At 48.1% G+C, this 17,747-nt stretch overlaps 1 long non-coding RNA gene across 4 annotated transcripts; it reads left to right on the plus strand.

The window, feature by feature from the left end:
- The first annotated feature begins 2,658 nt into the window (after positions 1 to 2,658).
- LOC140595340 (uncharacterized) lies at positions 2,659 to 7,772 on the plus strand. 4 transcript variants are annotated; one of them, XR_011996873.1, is made up of 7 exons: positions 2,659 to 3,067; positions 3,356 to 3,435; positions 3,647 to 3,912; positions 4,100 to 4,317; positions 4,866 to 4,891; positions 6,068 to 6,312; positions 6,671 to 7,772. It is a non-coding gene; the product is annotated as an uncharacterized lncRNA (long non-coding RNA). The 4 variants fall into 4 exon arrangements; XR_011996870.1 differs by having other exon boundaries at positions 2,659 to 3,060; XR_011996872.1 differs by lacking the exon at positions 4,866 to 4,891 and having other exon boundaries at positions 2,659 to 3,060.
- Positions 7,773 to 17,747: the final 9,975 nt, after the last annotated feature.

The raw sequence follows: 17,747 nt of genomic DNA on the forward strand, positions 1-17,747 counted from the left end.
CAGTTTGTCTCCTGGGCCTTGTCTGCCACCTTCCATTTCATTCAATCCCTACATCCTCAACCAGCCTTGAGGAAGGTGGCTCTGGGACAAGTGTCCATCCTCCCTCCCACAGTTCAGGGCAGGGGAGTATCATGCAGTTTAGGGACGAGGCCACCGGGAGGCGCCAGGGACACATCACTTGGTTAGTGCGTGTGGTGCTGGGAACAGGCTGGGTCCAGGCATCCTGGAACGGGACAGTCCTGGGAGCTGGGGTGGCTCAGAGCCAGAGGGAATGTCTCCTGCCACCCCCAAGGCAGTGTCCTCAGCCTTGATCTCCCTCGAGGGAACCAGGGCTGGCAGCCCCAGGGCCTCCCACATGTCTGGCCTCAACTCAGCCCCTCTGGGAGTTTGGATTCCTGTTGACCAGAAATCCTGCATAATAATCCTTTGCTGTGGGGGGTCTGTCCTGTGTGTTGGAGGATGTTTAACAGCATCCCTGGCCTCTACCTACTAGAGGCCACATAATGGTGGCACCTCCCCTCAAGTTGTGACAGACCGAAATATCTCTAGATATTGCCAAATCTAGACATTGCCAAATGGCCCTTGGTTGTAAACCCCTGCTGTGGACCCACGGGGCCCAAGCAGGTCACACCAGTGACCGAAGCCGGTAAGAATAGTTCCCGTGCAGAGAGCTGACATGTAGGAACTTATTAATGTCCTGGAAGGTGGGGACTGATACCATCTCTGCTTTGCAGAGGAGGAAACTGAGGCCCAGAGAGATTTAGTGACTTGCCTTAGGCCACACAACCAGTAGATACTGGAACCAGGGCTTGAATCCAGGTCGTCTGTCTCTGGCCTCTGTGCCCTGAACCACTGTACTTTCTACTGCATTGCTCATGGGTCAGATTTGCAGGAATATCCTCTACTTTCACAAAGAAAGACCTCTTATCCTTGTTTCTTCTTTACCTATTTTCATTTTCCCACTTTTGATGGAGACTCACATACAAGAGGTTTTTCATTCTCCTTGTGATCGTACTATGAGAAAAACACCAGCGCAAATTGTAATGATACCTGGCAGCTGACACCCAACCTCAACATCAGGGATGCGTTGGAGAGTAAGGGGGCTGAGGTGTCCCAGAGGGTGCAGCCCCATCAGTCCTGGTACTTGGTTTCCTAGTACATGCACTAGGATTTTTTAAAGGAAGCCAGAAATCTAGATTTCTAACATGAACTTTTCTAATTTTTATATAATGGCAATTAATTTAAAATACTTAAACCCCTATAACAGCCAGACAAAACATGTCTGTAGCCTGATTTGGCCTGAGAGCTGCCAATTGCAACCTTTCTGAAGGCCATATTCAAAGTACTTTCATTCTCTTAGAGTCTTCTGCCTTTCATTATCATTTATGTAATTAATCCTTTTTCATATTCAGCCATACATTCATTCCATGCATGCACTTCCACCCATCCCCTCATCCATCCATCCATCATCCATCCATCCATCCATGATGTATCCATCTACCATCCATCCATCATCCATCCATCCTTTCATTCATGCATTTCACCTACCCACCTCACCCACCCATCCATCTATCCATCTACCCATCCATCCATGCATCCATCTGTCACCTGCAGGTTTGTTAGTTCATTTACTCAACCATTACCATAGGCCCTCATTGTGTGCTAGACCCTAGGCCAGGCCTTGGGGACATAGTGAAAACGGTGACCCAATTCCTTTCCTCCAAAAACTCATCATCCCTTTCTTAGTAAAAATGAGAAGGAAGCCAATATAGACAAGGATGGAACCAAATGGTGTTAAACTCATTGCCCACTCTACCAGTAGGGCAACCTTGGGCAAAGTGTTAAATCTTGTGAGCCTCAGTTTCTCCCTCTGTGGAATGCGGCTAATAGCAGTACCTACCACTTGCTCATAGGCGGGTGTCAGGACTAGGTTAGGTTAGGCAATGCATGTGGAGGGGGGCACACAGCAAGCCCTTTACAGGCAGTGATGTGCAACATGTGAAGCTGCAGGATGGTGGTCGGCAGGGTGGTTGCCCCATGTAGGGAGGCTTTGTGGGGATAGTGGTGTCCAGAATGTCCCACCATGCCCCATGTCGGGAGAGGGGTTGCTTTGTCATTATTCTGCACAACTTCCTCCTGGTCGGCTGACACCCTCGCCACCCTGAAGGCGCTGGTTTTCCCGCTCTTGCTTCACTTCTAAAGGGCAGCTCTTTCTCGGACCGCCCCGCCCCACCCCACCCTGCCCCGCCCCAGTTTGTGGGAAAACTGTATGGAACAGAAAGGGCTTGCGGGCTCCCTCTTCTCCGGATTTGTTGTTATTTTTTCTCATTTAAATTGAAAACATGCTTATTAAAGAAGATTGGGAAAAAAACACATCAAACGAGAAAGAAGAAAAATTATTCTTTGTCCTATCCTTCCAATTCAACCACACTGAACATTCTGGTTTTTTTCTCTCTCCTAAGCCAGTGTGTGTGTGTGTGTGTGTGTGTGTGTGTGTGTGTTTTCATAGTTATAAATCATACTGCTCAACTATTTAGTGTTGTGTTTTTAAAAACTTTTCCATTATATCACAAGTATTTTCCCCCATTGCTCATCTTCATAAACGTATCTGAAGGACTGCATTCATTTATGCAGCAAATGTTAAGTGAGCATCTACTATGGTCTGTGGAGAGACAGTGTAATGATAGAGCCGACCTTTACTGGGTGCGAACTGTGCCAGACACCATCCTCATCGCTTGCATTAAGTCCCTTCTTCCTCACAACAACCCTATGAGGTATGCCTTACCATCATGCCCATTTTTCCAGATGAGAAAACCGAGGCCCAGCATGGCACAGCTGAGAGGGGCAGCCAGTATTTGCATTCAGGTGGACAGGTCACAGAACCTAGACTTTGGTCATGCTGGACTACTTTGTCAACCACAAATAGGTGACCCCAGTCCAGAGTGATCTGAGCTGGAACAGGGAATGTACGGGAACATGTGACAGCTCTGAGGAGGCTACAGATCCATGCAGGTGCATCAGGGAAGTCTTCCTGGAGGAGATAACATTCTGGCTGAGGAGGTAGGAGGTGAGGGCGCTGCAGGTAGAGGGAGCTGTTTGATGAGGATCTGAGGTAGGAGCGGGCATGGAAGGTTGACAAGCTGATGGCACTGAAACTGGTTGGAGAGGTGGGCAGGGCTAGATCATGTGGGAATTATGGGCCCAGGGAGCCCCAGAGGGGTGTGAAGCTGGAATATGGCATGACTGGGAGGCCTTCCCCCACTTGCTCTGGCCCCCCGCAGCCAGTCTGTCCCGCATGGCAGTGCCCAGCATTCTGGGCACTTCTTGCCTGTATGTCGCCTGTCTGTTGTTCTAGATTGAAGAAAGTTCTGGAAGGCGGAACCTGGAGTGATGTATTCACTTTTGTGACCCAGGATCAAGATCTATGCTGGGCAGGTGAGATGCTTGGAATGAGATAATGGTGCACAGCTTGGGGTGATGCTGGGTCAAGACTGTGCCCATGTTGTCTGCCATGGCAGGGGAGACAGGGTCCCTTCTGTGGTCCTCTCAGGCCCCTGAGGGTGCAAGGCCTCTTTAGGATGTGCCTGGGTCTTGAGGTATGCCAAGACTCTGCTCTAACTTGCCCACAGTGTCTTGTTTGGTTTAGGAGATGCCCTGGAGAATGAGCCAACCCTCGCTGGGCCCTCTCAACGCTGTTCTTGAAGGCCGCAGGGAAGGGGTGAGGAGCAGGCCGGTGTGCAGACACCTCCCCACCCACCAGGCCGGGTGCAGACACCCTCCCCTGCCCCTTCCCCAGCCTTCCTGGCACCCGGCACGGCTTTGCCCTCCTCCTGTCCACGCCACCCGCCGCTGGAGGTGGGGAGAGACTCTGGGGGCCGCGGCCCCTTCCTGCGCAGGCTGAGGGCCTCCAAGGTAAGTATTTATTCCCGTCCCCCTCAGCCAAGCGCGCTATCTTATCAGCTCAAACACTTCAGAGTTCAGGCCAAGAAGCCAAAGTCAATTTTGAAAAAGTCTTTAAAAGGCCAAACACAAACAGTGGGGAGGGAGTTTGCAGGGGGGAGGAGATGAGGTTGAGGAAGGGCTCCTTCCTTCTTAACAGGCCGCAAAGGGCGCCACTCGGGCGCAGAGATGCATATGCGCCAGGACACCCGCTGGAGCCTGGTGGCCCCTGGTGGCCCCTAGCAGAGCTGCCCTCAGGAGAACGGATCAATAAATAATGAAGTGCGTGCAGCCTTCAGAAAGAACAGACCACTTCACAGGCAGTGACGTGGAAAGAGGTTGTAGAGTGGAAAAAAGAAAAAGCAAAGCTATTCTGTGGTGTGTATAATCAGATCTTTTTTGTATAAACAGAAAAGGTGGGCATGTATATCTCTGCATGCCTGTTTATGTAGAGGAAATTTCTAGAAGCGTTCACTGGGTATCTGGAAGTGTTAGCTGCCTCCGGGGCAGGAGTCAGAGGGAGACAGACTTCTCATTACCCACTCTTTGTGCCTTTTGAATTACTTTATACCATGTCAACGTAATAGTATGTACATAAATAAATTGAATAAGAGCATTAGTGATTTTGTTCTAGGCGAATGGCCAGTAACACAAAAGATGGAGGGAGGAATGTTTGCAGAAGGCATAGAGACTTTCAGCACAGATCAGTTTATTGAAGGTCTAGCTCAAGGGGAAACCTAAGCCTATTTAGATTCTCTCAGTGGCGGTGACCACATTCAAACAAAGCTTTCAAAGTTCTCTGGTGTTTTATAAACCTGACTGCTTTCAAAACACCATCTCACTGAACCTCTTGAGGGTTCTATAAAAGTAGAATCAGATCACTGTGTAGAATGACTAATTAATTCAACGAATATTTATTGTTTTAGGTGACAAGGATATAGCGAAGACTAAGGTAATCAAGATAATTGATCTTTTGGAGTCTATGGGTTTAGAGGGAGTACTGAACAAATAACAAGTAGATCAAATAGCCACACAAGGAACATATATGACAATTTCAGATGATTAGAAAAACTGAGAAGAAAATGAGCCCAGGGAATGAAGCTGAGGATGGCTGGTGTGAGGAATGGTCAGTGGGGGCTCTCTGAGAAGGTGATGTTTGAACTGAGACAGGAAGGAGAAAAAGGAATCATTCACAGGAGAATCAGGGAGAGGGCAATTCCAGTGCAAAGGCCCTGAGATTACCCTAAGCTTTGCTTGTGGGAGGAACAGAATGATGGCCAATGTAACTGGAGCTTAGAGAAAGAGAGCAAGAGAGAGTTGGGGGATCCAGTTGGGGGGTTGGCCAGAGGCTGAGCCTGTGGGCCTTGTGGGCATGGTAAGACATCCGGAAGAAGGAACCAAGGCTCAGAGTGGTTAAGTAATTGGCCCAAGCTGACATGTTTAACAGTGGCTGAATCAGAATTCAGACTGGGCTTTCCCAACTCCATATCCAGTCCTCTAACCATTCACATATGTCTTCATGTGGCAAAAACATGAAGCATGTATTTCCACATAGTACAGCCTATATTCTGAGAACACCATGGTGGGTTTTTTTTCCCCCAAATTGCACAGAAAAGTGCACACATCGTACAGTGAATTCTCACCAGGCTGACAAACTCATGTAATCAGCACCCAGATGAAGAAACAGAGCATTCCAGAAGCCCCCTTCATGTCCCTTCCCCGTAAATCATCCCCACAGTTAACCACTGTACTTCATTCTAACCCCATATATTAATTTTATTGCTTTTGAACTTTATGTAGAGGGAATCATACAATATGTGCTCTTTCCTGCCTGGTTTCTTTCACTCAACATCACGGTGGGGGAGATTCATGGTATTCCAGTAGACTTTTACTGTGTTCCAGGACAGACCAAGTTAGCATGTGAACCCCCAAAGCTTCCTTCCTTACAAAGGCCAGGAGAAAGTAGCTAATAAAGGGAGCAATTCAAAGTACGTCTTTACAGGGAAAAAACAGGTACAAAATACATATAAAGCAATCCCCCATTTCTCGGTGGGAGGTGTGGGGGAGGTCTCTTTATGTAGAGTCAAAGTGGTTCTGGAAAATATGTTAAATTTTCTCTTGACCATAGTGTACTATGAACTCCAAGCAAATCAAACTAGCCAGTGGATGGAGGGGCTGTCCTGTGTTTGGAAACACACTGAGCAAAAGACAGGCTTCGCCAGCTGGACTCACCCGTACTATTTCTCCCTCCCTCTTCCTCTTACCATCCCACCCCCGTGTTAGCCCCGCGTACCTGGTGACGTGTAAATTAAATGCCTGTATGTTATGATTCTACCATCGAGTCAAGTGTTTCATGGAGATTCTCCCTGTATGGTGAGGATGACAGGTGGACTTTATTTTTCCTAATTTGTTTATGCTGTATTTTCTACAATGAATAGAAATTCTTGTGTTTTGAATAACAAGCACGGTGGCAGCAACAAGCTCACACACGAAAGACCTTTCTGGTCAGCCCGAGAAAGAGGATGTCTGTCACCAGACACTGGGTACAGGGCAGGGGGCATTGACTCCCTCTTCGAGGCCTGAGATGCAGGGCAGCCCCCATGGGGTCACCAGCCCTTAGGTGGTTAAAGGGGTGGCCCCCAGGGCAGATAGATTGGGAATGGAATTCTGACCTTGCCCCTCCCCAAAACTTAGTTGGCATAAAAGTTATTCTATTCTCATGAATTTGTAGGTCTCAGATTCTGTGGGTAAGGAATTCAGACAAGGCACAGCAAGATGGCTTGTCTCTCCTCCAGGAGGTCTGGAGTCTCAGTGGGAAGACTTGAAGGCTGGGGGTGACTTGGTGGCTGAGCGCTGGCATCATCCGAAGTCTTTACTTGTATGACTGGCAGCTGGTTCCTTGCCTGGGCCAAGATAGACACCCTCTATGTGACATCTCCACGTGGCCTCTTCACTTGTGCTAATTTGGGCTTCCTCACAACATGGCGGCTGGGTTCCCAGGGCAAGCATTCCAAAAGAGCAGGATGGAAGTGCAGGGTATGGTTACGGTCTGGTCTCAGAAGTCACATTGGATCATTTCCATTGCACTCTGTCGGCTGATACAGTCATAAAGATCGCCGAAATTCAAGGGGCGAGGACAGGGAGGGAGGGAGAGACCTCACCACTCAATGGGAGGAGTGTCAAGATCACTTTGTAAGAACTGCTGGAGAAGGCTGTGGTGAGCCTGGAATGTCACACACTGCCAGTGGGATTTTAAAGTGGTGCAGCCACTCTGGAAAACAGTCTGGCATTTTTCTATAAAGGCTAAACATGGAGTTACCACATGACTTGGCAATTCCATTTGTAGGAATACACACACATGTGTGCGTGCACGTGCAAGAGAAAGGAAATGTACATCACACAGAAACCAATGAATGGAAAACCAAAATGTGGCAGGTCCATAGAGCTGAGTATTATTCAGCCATAAAAAGGAAAATGGTACTGATCCATGCCACAACATGGATGAGCCTCAAAGACATGCCAAGTGGAAGAAGCCAGCCACAGAAAACCACGTATCATGTGAAATGTCTACAATAGGCAAAGCCATAGGCACAGAAAGTCAATTCATGGTTGCTGGAGTCTGGAGAGGGGGAAATGGGAAGGGACTGCTAAGGGGCATAGGGTTTCTTTTCGGGGTAATGACAATGTTCTAAAATTAGATCATGGTGATGGATGCACAACTCTGTGAATATGCCAAACCCGCTGAACTGTATACTTTACAAGGATGAATTTTGTGGTATGTGAATTATATCACAATAAAGCTATTTAAAAAGAAATGAAAAATATCAGGAGGGGTGGGAGATACATGAATTTCTTTAGAAAATACACTATATGTACAGGAGCAATCTTCCTATGCCTCAGTTTCCTCCTCTGTAAAATGGGACTATTTAATAATCTTTAGGGGATTAAAGGCTGCATCGTGCAAGGACAATGTGGCTGGAACAGAGTCAGTGAGGGAAGTTCTGACAAAGGCCAAAAGGAGCCAGGCGGGAAATACAGTATGTCCAGAATCCACCTTCTTCTCCCCACCTCCAACATCTTGTGCCTGGACTATTGCAGTAGATCCTCACTGGTCTCCCTGCTTCTGTTCTTGTCCTCCACCCTGCCTTCTACACACACACACACACACACACACACACACACACACACACACACAACGCACACACATGCACACACAGAGTCCATTCACCTCACGCAGCCAGGGGAAGTCTGTCAAAATCTAAGTCCAACCATGTCCCTCTGCTCAGAACCCTCCATGGCTCCACCTCACTCAGAGTAAAAGTTGAAGATCCTATGAGGCCCTTCAAGAATCAGACCCCTGTCACCTCCCTGACTTCATCTCTCTCATTTGCCTCCTCTCCTCCTCCTGCCTGGGTGCACTGGCCTCCTGACTCCTCCTCAGATGCACAAGGAACAGTCTTTTGCACTTGCTACTCTCCGTTGCCAGAGCATGCTTCCCACAGATGTCCTCGAGGCTTGCCTCCTCATCTGCTTCAGGTCTTTGCTCAAATGTCACCCTCCCGGTAAGGCCTTGCTTGGCCTAATACCTCCTCTCCACCTTGGTTGCATTATTTTTCCTCCATAGAATTTATCACTCTTTCACATTATCTCTACTGTTTGTCTTTCGTCTCCTTCTTCCTTTTAAAAAGATTTTGCTTATTTATTTATTTGAGAAAGAGAGAGAGAGAGTGCGCACACAAGCAGGGGGAGGGAGAGGGACCAGCAGATGCTGTGCTGAGTGTAGAACCCAAGGCAGGGCTTGATCCCATAACCCCAAGATCCTCAAGATCCCACAATCTGAGCCAGAATCAAGAGTCCAAGAGTTGGACACTGAACCAACTGAGCCATCCAGATGCCCTGGTTTCTTCTTTTTTTGTTTAATTCACTGCCTGTCTTCCCTTTCTGTCTGTTCTTCAACTGGAATAGAAGTTCCATTAAGTGGGGGAATTTTTGTTCTGTTCATATCTTTAACCCTAGTGCCTGACACATAGTAAGTACTCAGTAAGTTCAGGTTCAGTGAATGAAGTTATCAATAAAAAGGGAGCAATGAAGCAGCTCTGATGCAGGGTGACAGGGACTGGTAGGGAAATTGGGCCCTTGCCCCATCTGGAAGGTACAACTAACTACCCCTTGGCTATAGCCTAAGGTCTCCATGTGGGGGGATGTGGGCTCAGTTAGCTGAGCTCTGTTTCAAGGGAAGCCAGAAATGTCTATATTTATGTGAAATCTCTTGATTTTGAATCCATTGCCATATCTGTTGCTTACCTAGGTGGGAGGCTGCCCTTTGTGGTCTCAGGTAGGTCAAAATGCTTGTTTCAGAGAACCCCAAATTTCTGGGGAAGCTGACTGCAGTTACAAGATAGGGTGCTGAATGAATAGACTTGGCCTTGAAGTGTTGTTTTGTGTGTGTGTGTGAAACAAATGGCATTTTCATATTTAGGTTCTTGAGATGATCCTATTTCAGGGTGAGTTCCTTTCTCTTCTCAAAACTCGCAATTCCACCCTCATATTTATGCTGGGCCTGGGCATCTTTCCTCCACTCTGGAGCAAAGATCAGAAGTAAATATTGGCAGAACATTAATTTTTCTGTGGCCCAGATAAGGAACAGCATGAAACGGAAATAGAGATTTTACTGCTCCTCCTACAACTTCCACCCCAACCCGACTCCCACAATATTTGCTTATTAATTTTACTTGGTACAAATTCTTGGTGTTAATTTTGTTGCCAACAGAGCCACCACACAGGGTGGGCTCTGCAGAAGTCTGGTGGCTCCATTCTAGGAGTGACCCCCCCCCAGAGTGGCGCCCCCTGGAGTTGTGCCCTGGTGGCCTATGTATGTGTCTATCTGGATCACCTCATTCTCATTGGCTGCTGCAGAGGAATCCCTTTTGGGATTGGCAAACTATTTCTGCTTTTACAGGTAACCAGGCACATGGAGAAAAATTCAAACCATAGAAAAGGGCTGAGGTCTTTTCAGCCTTCATCTGGCCTTACTGAGATCCTCTCTTAAGCAGCACTTAACTGTTGCCAGTTTCTTGTGTGTCCTTAGATATACAAACACGTTTCTCTTCTCTCTTCCTCCAAACACATATACACAATACACATATATGTCATGCAAGCTAGCACTCTACCTTTCCTGCATTTCTCTATCATTTCTTTTTGCACCAAAAAAGGTTTATATGAGGGACCAGTAGACACGACAGTCCTCAGGCCAAATCTGTCCCGCTGTCTGCTTCTGTACAGCCTGCAAGCTAAGAACAGTTTTTACATTTTCTTCCATTTTTAATGTTGCAACAAATCAAAAGAAGAATAATAGTACTTTATGACACAGGACAATTATATGAGATTAAAATCTCAGTGTTCACAAATAAAGTTTTATTGGCACACAGTCCCGTCCGTGGGCTTATGCGCTATCTGCAGCTACTTCTGGGTTGTGATGGCATACTTGAGTAGTGGCAACACGGACCGTATGGCCTGCAAAGCCCAAAGTATGTACAATGCGGCTGTTTCTAGAAAAAGTTTCTGACTCTTGGTTTATGCTGTGTGTATCGGTCTGCTTTTTTCATATAACCGTAGGTCCTGGAAGGCCCTTGATATCAGTACAAATTGATACACCTCATTCCTTTTAACAAAGGCTCCTGTATATCTCATTGTCTTGCTGGGCTGTAATTTATCTATAAATTAAATCTATCTATAAATAAATCTATCCTGTTCTTATCATGGACCCTCGAATTCTCCTTTAAATGAACCGAGTTCATGTTGTGGGAAAACTTGACAATTCCTGACAAAGACAAGAAATCTCAGGTGGTCAATCTGTTTATTATTTATATCTTGTTCTTTCAGAAATAGGATTTGCAGCAGCTCACAACAGGAGGGGCTAACCCAGTAAAACCGTAAACCCAGTAAGGCAGAGGTGAAATACCAGGAAGGGATTGGAGTCAAGAAGCCTGCCCTTCCCGGCGGAGGAAGCCTGGATTATATTTGAGCTAGAGGCTTATTTGAATCATATTTGCAGATGATGCAAAAATCTTTGTGGGTGTTTATTTTCCTCAAGAGGGAGGTTGAAGGCAGAAGGCCTCTGAGAAGCTGGAAAAAATGCCAAGCAGGATAACATAGAACAGTGTTTCCTACCCTTATAACTGCCAAATCTTGAAGTAAATGAACTATTATTTACTTAGCATTTCTCTTTACCTCACATATATATTTAAAATACAGTTAAATACAGTTGTTTCATCTGGAGAAATAATATCCATGAATTCATGATTCTGACGAGTTAGCCATATATGTATTTTTTCAAATGCTCATAAATACTTAATAAATGCTAAAATTAAATACACATACACACACAACTTTATCCATGTACCACCTACAACAATTGCAAACCAAGAGCGGTGACTGTGTTAAATATTTTTAAATGCTGGGGTATCGGACACAGGGGGTTGCCTTGCCAACTGCCATTTCCCTCTTCCTTCCTGCTGACAGAGCTCCGAGGAAGGTTTTTCCCAGCGCTGGGAAGTAAGCCACATTTGGTTTAAGCCAACCATGGCCGATCTATTCTCTGAGACCTGAGATTGGTCTAGGGGTGGTCATACGACCCAGTTCTGGACAAAGGGAAACTCTGCTGGGGACTTCTGGGAAAGAATTTCCTCTCCGATAAGAAAAGAGCAAAATGAAGAAAGACCCTCCTTTCCTTTCCTTCCTGCTTTGGATATTGGTGTGTGAAGAGGTGATGAGTGAGCTGTGGCAGTCATCTTGTGACATTAGGTGACCACCTAAGGACAAGCGGCTGACTTACTGTGTGAAATGGGGGTAGAAGGAGGGTGCAAAGATCCTTGGTCCTTTACGACTTTAAAATAGCAAGTACACCCTCGAGTCTCCGATTTCCATAGGTCTTTTAGATAAACAATGTTATTACAGTCTGAACTGCTGTAGTGAAGGGTCTGAAACTGTCCTAATGGATCCAGTTGGCTTTGCCCTTTAGAACTAAACTCCAGGGTTGAGTACACTCATGGTCATAGCTCAGTTTCACCAGATCCTCCTAGCTCTGTTACCTTGGGCAAGTGACTTAACTTTTCGAAGCCTGTGTTTTCTTGTCCGTTAAAAAAAAAAAAAAAAAAATTGTAACATTACTTAGCGATTTTTGAGGAAAAAAAAATGTAATTCATTGAAAGTGCTTCAGTACAGTAATTTGCTGTTGTTATTAACATCATCTATTCATTTCTTTAGGGTTCATGTGATCCTCTAAAAACAGGGGAAAGGCAACACGAGCAAAAGGCAGAGAGTTGGCAGCACCTAATTAAAGGCCACCAGCTGGGCACAAGAAGAGCAGAAGATGATCTGAGCGTCAGAGCTGACCGCAAGCTGCGGATGAGTCAGTGCTTCAGAGAACAAGCTCCGTGGAAGCCTGGGGGCCTGGGCTGCCAGTGTGATTGGCAGACTCCTAGCCGTGAACCTTCTGATCCATGATTCATGACTCACACCTTTCCAAGAGCATAGACTCTGCATTCGGTCATCTCATCTTTTTAAAGGAAGTGGGAAGCTGTCCCGGGTCCAAAGGCACGGAGACAGTGGCCTGGGGGCTACTGATGTAAGAGACTGGAAGGATTCAAGAGCAAGGGCATCTCTGCCTTATGTTTACTTTACAAAGCAGCTGTTGGTCATGTCTGTAGCGGCCTGAATGGAAGGCAACAGAACGGGAGGAGCGGCATGAGCGGAAGGAGCACTAGATGGTGAGTCAGTGGACTTGTGACTCCACCATGTGACCCGGGCGAGCTTTCTCTCCGCCGCAGACCACAGGCTCTCCGTGCCGGCTGCGGGGATGCGGGCTGACCCCGAGCCCTGCCCGGGTGGCTGTGACCGACGGAAATGCATTTGGCTGCAAGTAACTGGAAACCCAGCAGACGCTGGCTCAGGCAAGCAAAGGTTTACTTTCCTCACCTAATGAAAAGCTCAGAGGGAGGCGGTTGTAGGTCTTGGTTTAGTGGCTCAAGAAAACGAGGGCTCTCGCTGGCGTGTCTGCAACTGCCACGGCTTCTCCTCTTGGCTTCGGGTCACAGGCTTCCGTTCTTCTCCGCGTAGGAAGGAGGCGGCCCGGTGGCGCCAGCCATATTGGCCCCCGCGCCCCTTAACCCGGAAGTGAAAGCTTTCCCAGGCCCTCCGGAGAGCTCCCCTCATGTTTCATTGGGCAGAGCGGGTCACATGACCCATCACATGGCCGCCTCCGCGGCAAGGGCTACTGGGAGAGGGAGGATGTGGGCGCCAGCGGGAAAGGTGACAGGGACGGGGTAGTGGCCGTTGGGGGGGCTGGTGCCCCCGGGGTTCTGGGGCAGCAAACCCTAAATCCTGCCCCCGCCGTCGTCCATCCGTGGGCCTCCCGGTTCCAGCGTGAGATGTGAGGACGAGACCTGAGTTCGAATCCCAACCTCGACACGGGCTTGGAGCTGGAAGCCGTCTGCTGACCTGTGGCCCTGGAGGAGCAGCGGGGCCTTCCTTGGAAAGGGCTGTGGGTGGCACGTCTCCCTGCCGACGTCGTTTTTGCCTTCAGATACCCATTTGCCATCTTTTGGTGACACATTTTGGGGCAAAACCTCAGGATGTCGGCCGTAAGGAAATGAGGCATCGCAGCAGAGGGGTGAAAAGCTTGGGTTTTGGAGTCGGCGCTTCGTCGTTTTGCTGGGTGGCTTTGAGCAAGTCACTTCACCTGTCTGAGCCTCCGTTTTATGTAAAATGAGCACAACAGGCTCCGCTTCTCGGTGCTGTGTGTGGATGAACAGGCCGGGGAAAGGCTCCGCGGGGCCTGATGCCTGGGAATCCATTCAGCAAAGGGTCGTCGTTATTAGAATATCAAAACTCCGGATGGACCATAAACTTTTTTTGTGGGAAGAAAACAAAAGGCTGTGTCTTCCCTGAAGCCAATTCTAGTTTTCTCTCCTTATAACCCCCAGGGCACTCTCCATGAATTTCTCATGGTCTGTTTTTGTTGTAGCTATTTGTTTTCTGGTCCGGAAATAGCTATTTATCTACTTATATAGTCTGGGTCTTTTGGTTGAAAGTGACAGAAGCAAACCAAACCCAAAAGTGGCTTAAGAAAAAAGAAAAGTGTATATGTGAATGCATTGGTTTACATAAATGAAAAGTTTTGAGATGGGTTCAGCTTCAGGAATGGCTGGATCCGAATGTCTAACTATTGTTTAGGAATCGTGATCTCTCCAAACCTCAGCGCTGTTTTCTTTTGTGTCAGTTAGGGTCACCCCATAGGGTGGCAGAGATAGTCCCCAGCATTCCCCAGGCTTCCGTTCTCCCATTCTGGATAGAAGCAGACTTTTCTGTGTAGCCCCAACACGTGTCGGGTTGGCTCTGGTTGGCCCGATTTGGGTCACAGGCCCATCCCAGAACCAATCTCTGAGGCAGGGGAATGCAGTGTGCTCATTGCCCAGGCCTGATCAGTCTACAGCTCTCGTTGGGAAGATACTTCCTCTTGCCACGTGGAGTGATAGTGGGGGAGGAGTGGTTCTCCAAAGGAAAACCAGGGTGCTGCTACCAGAAGGTGGGGGGCGGGGGGATGGACAGTGACCAGGTACAAACAACATTTGGCAGCAGAATAACCCCCCACCCCCCCATTGGCCAATTATCTCCACTCCCAGGCCTTGTTTGGACATGCTTGGTGCTAGGTGTTTGTTAAAAGAATGAGTGATGGTACAGGTAAACTACTAAAATAAAAAAAAGGTCCATCAGGAGGGGCATGCTCTTAGAGATAAGTTCCTAGGAGGAGCAAGGCACCTACTGATTTCTCGTGTCCTGCCCATTTTTCTTCTAAACGCGCAGGTTGGCATCATTCCCAACCGCCAAGCCTTGACTCGGCCTGCCAGGCTGCAGAGCGCTGCTGCTACACGGCCAGGTCCCACAGTGGGTCCCCGCCCGCCGCAGGCCCGGACAGAGAACGCTGAATCAGGAGTGGCTCACTCTGTCCCGTGGAAAGCGCACAAGAGCCTCTAGCCCAAGGAGGTGATGAGCAGGGTCTGAGAGAGGCAGCCGTCACTGGGTCTCTTTCCTCCTCGTTTTCCTTCTCACGCTTCCGCCCCATTCTTTCCACATCAAGAACTTCTGAAGAATCCTCTTCATGCCTGAGTCACGCACAGGGATCTGGCAGGTGGTACCTGGAGGGCAGGCGGGCTCGGGCTGGCAGACAGGAGCGCCCACACTCGGTGTAAGGGGGCCCCTGGGCTCGGCTGCAGCCCGCTGTGGCCCCGTGAAGGTGTGGGCTCAGGGTAGCCAGACATTCTGATGATGTTAGGTTGACCTCACCTTTTAGAGAGTTTTACATTCACAGAGAAATTGAGTGGAAGGTACCAAGTTCCCATACACCCCCTGCCACCCCATGTGCACAGCCACCCCCCGCCCCATCGACATCCCCCGTCAGAGGGTACATTTCTTACAATCGATGGACCCACCTGGACATGTCATTATCACCCAGAGTCCCTTGTTCACGTCAGGGGCCACTCTTGCTGTTGGACCAATGTACAATGACATGGATCTATCGCTGTGGTACCATACAGAGTAGCTTCACGGCCTGTTCATCCCCCTCTCCCCTTTAACCCTTAGCCACCATTGATCTTTTTATTGTCTCCATAGTTTTGCCTTCTCTAGACCTTTTGATTTTTTTTTTTTTTTATTGCTTTTCCTTGCAACATCCATGACTGCGACTCTGAGCAGCTGATGCCCAGGCCAGTCTGGTTAAATATTTTGAATATTATTCTTGGAAATAACTCTCTCTTTAAATGCTGATGATAAATTCTAATTTTATGAAAACGCCATGTATGCAAATCAAAGTCTGCAGGCCCCACATTTGGCTCATGGGCCACCAGGTTGAGATGACAGATGTGGGGATTAAGAAGAGAGGGGATGGAGCCTGGTAGATCTATTCCAGCTCTACCACTTCCTGGCTGTGTGACCTTGGGCTAGTCCCTTTGCCTCCCTAAACCCATCTGTCAGGGGAAGGCCTTGAGTATGTGATTACCAAGGGGGACCCACCCAGTGCCAGTGGCTGAGGTTTGATGTCCTGGCATTTTCACAAGTTCCCTTGGATCACAGTACATGCAACAAACCACAACGTAGATGTATTGCTCTTGTAAAATTCAAAAACAATAAAAATATCAAAAATCCTCAGAAATATGCAGACTTTTGGGGTAGAGAGAAAACAAAGACCAATTGAGACTTGACGCCTGTCTGGTTGGGCAAAGGGAAAACCAGTTTCTCTACATCCCAGAAACCCAGCATGACAACAGCCACTTTGACGAGGGCTCATGTTGTTGACTCAGGGTTAGGAGCCAGGTTCTGGAATCCCGGTTGTACTATGTATTAGCTGTGTGACCTTGAGCAAGTAACTCAACCTCTCTGCACATCAGAGCTTCAGGGGTGCTGTTCTTATCATGGTCTGTGTGACTGGTGCTCCCTGAGCTGGGCAGTGCCTGGCTGTCCCTGGCGACCCTGAAGTTTTTGTCTGGAAAATGAGGATAATGTTTTTGAGGATTAAGTAAGTTAACACATACAACATGTTTGAAGCGGTGCCTGGTGCAAGGCAGCAGCTTCCTAAGTGTCTGGCAAGAGAAGTATTATTATTTGTGCTCTGTGCCACCTGCTTTACCTGCATCTAGCGCTGCTGTGCTATGATCATTCCATTTTAAGGAAGAGAAAACTCGGCTTAGAGAGGGGCAGGAACTCACCCAGTGTCAACCAGCTAGTAAGTAGTAACAGCAATGAAAGCAACAAGGTGGAAAGGCCTGGAACGTCTGACACTGATTGAGCGCTGGAGCTGTCACATGCTGGGCCCAGCCCTTGGAGTGTGGGCGTTCTCTCTCCAGCCTGACTCCTGGCTCCAGCACCCTTGCCCACTACCCCCCCCCCTTCCTTCTCCCCCCTCCCGCCCCCAGAGGGTCAGAGTTCAGTGGCAGCTGGGTTCCCAGCGGGCACCCTGGCCCTGTGACCAGAGCTTCACCCCTTCTTCCCTTTTATCCTCAGATTTCAAAGCACTTTACACTCACACTCTAATTAGAGAAGACACCTTCCTGCACTCCCGAGAGGCAAGTATTTATAATTAACTGCCTCTGTGAGGCTGCAGGGCATGGGGCTACAAACACTACTAATTCCAGGATATACTCACAGGATGTGGCCTGGACAGCCTTGACCGCCACCTACTCAGAGGCCCTCCCAGACTACCTGATTCAAAGTCGTTTCCTCCTCTCCCTCTCCACCCCCCACCCCTCTCTCACCTGCTTTGCTTCTGTGCACCACTTGCCAGGTTTTTAAAAGTCATATATTTATTTAATACCACTTTGACTTACAATGATAGCAACAGCAACATGTATAGAGCATCTACTCTGTGCTGGTCCTCCACTTCAATCCTGGGGGCACAGAGAGAGGTTAAATAACCCCTGCAAGGTCACATAGCTAGTGAGGAAGTTGTACTTGATTGCTTCTTTGTTTATTCATTTGTCTGAGTGTTTACTGTTTGTCTCCTCCCCTCATCCATCCATCTGTCCAGCCAGCCCTCTGTCTATCCATTTATTCAGTACATTAATTTAACAAAAACTGTATACCTGGCTGGGCTTTGGGCCCTGAGGACACAGAGTGATCTTGTTCACTGCTGCATCCCCAATGCCCAGAACAATGCCTGCATGTAGTAGGTGCTGGATAAATATTTGTGGGTTGAATGGATTCGGGGTCCTGGGCTCAGCCTGTGTGAGAGGACCGTCTCTGTGTAAATATAGGCA

The sequence above is a fragment of the Vulpes vulpes genome, chromosome 14 (genome assembly GCF_048418805.1).
Source record: "Vulpes vulpes isolate BD-2025 chromosome 14, VulVul3, whole genome shotgun sequence".
Lineage (NCBI taxonomy): Eukaryota > Metazoa > Chordata > Mammalia > Carnivora > Canidae > Vulpes > Vulpes vulpes.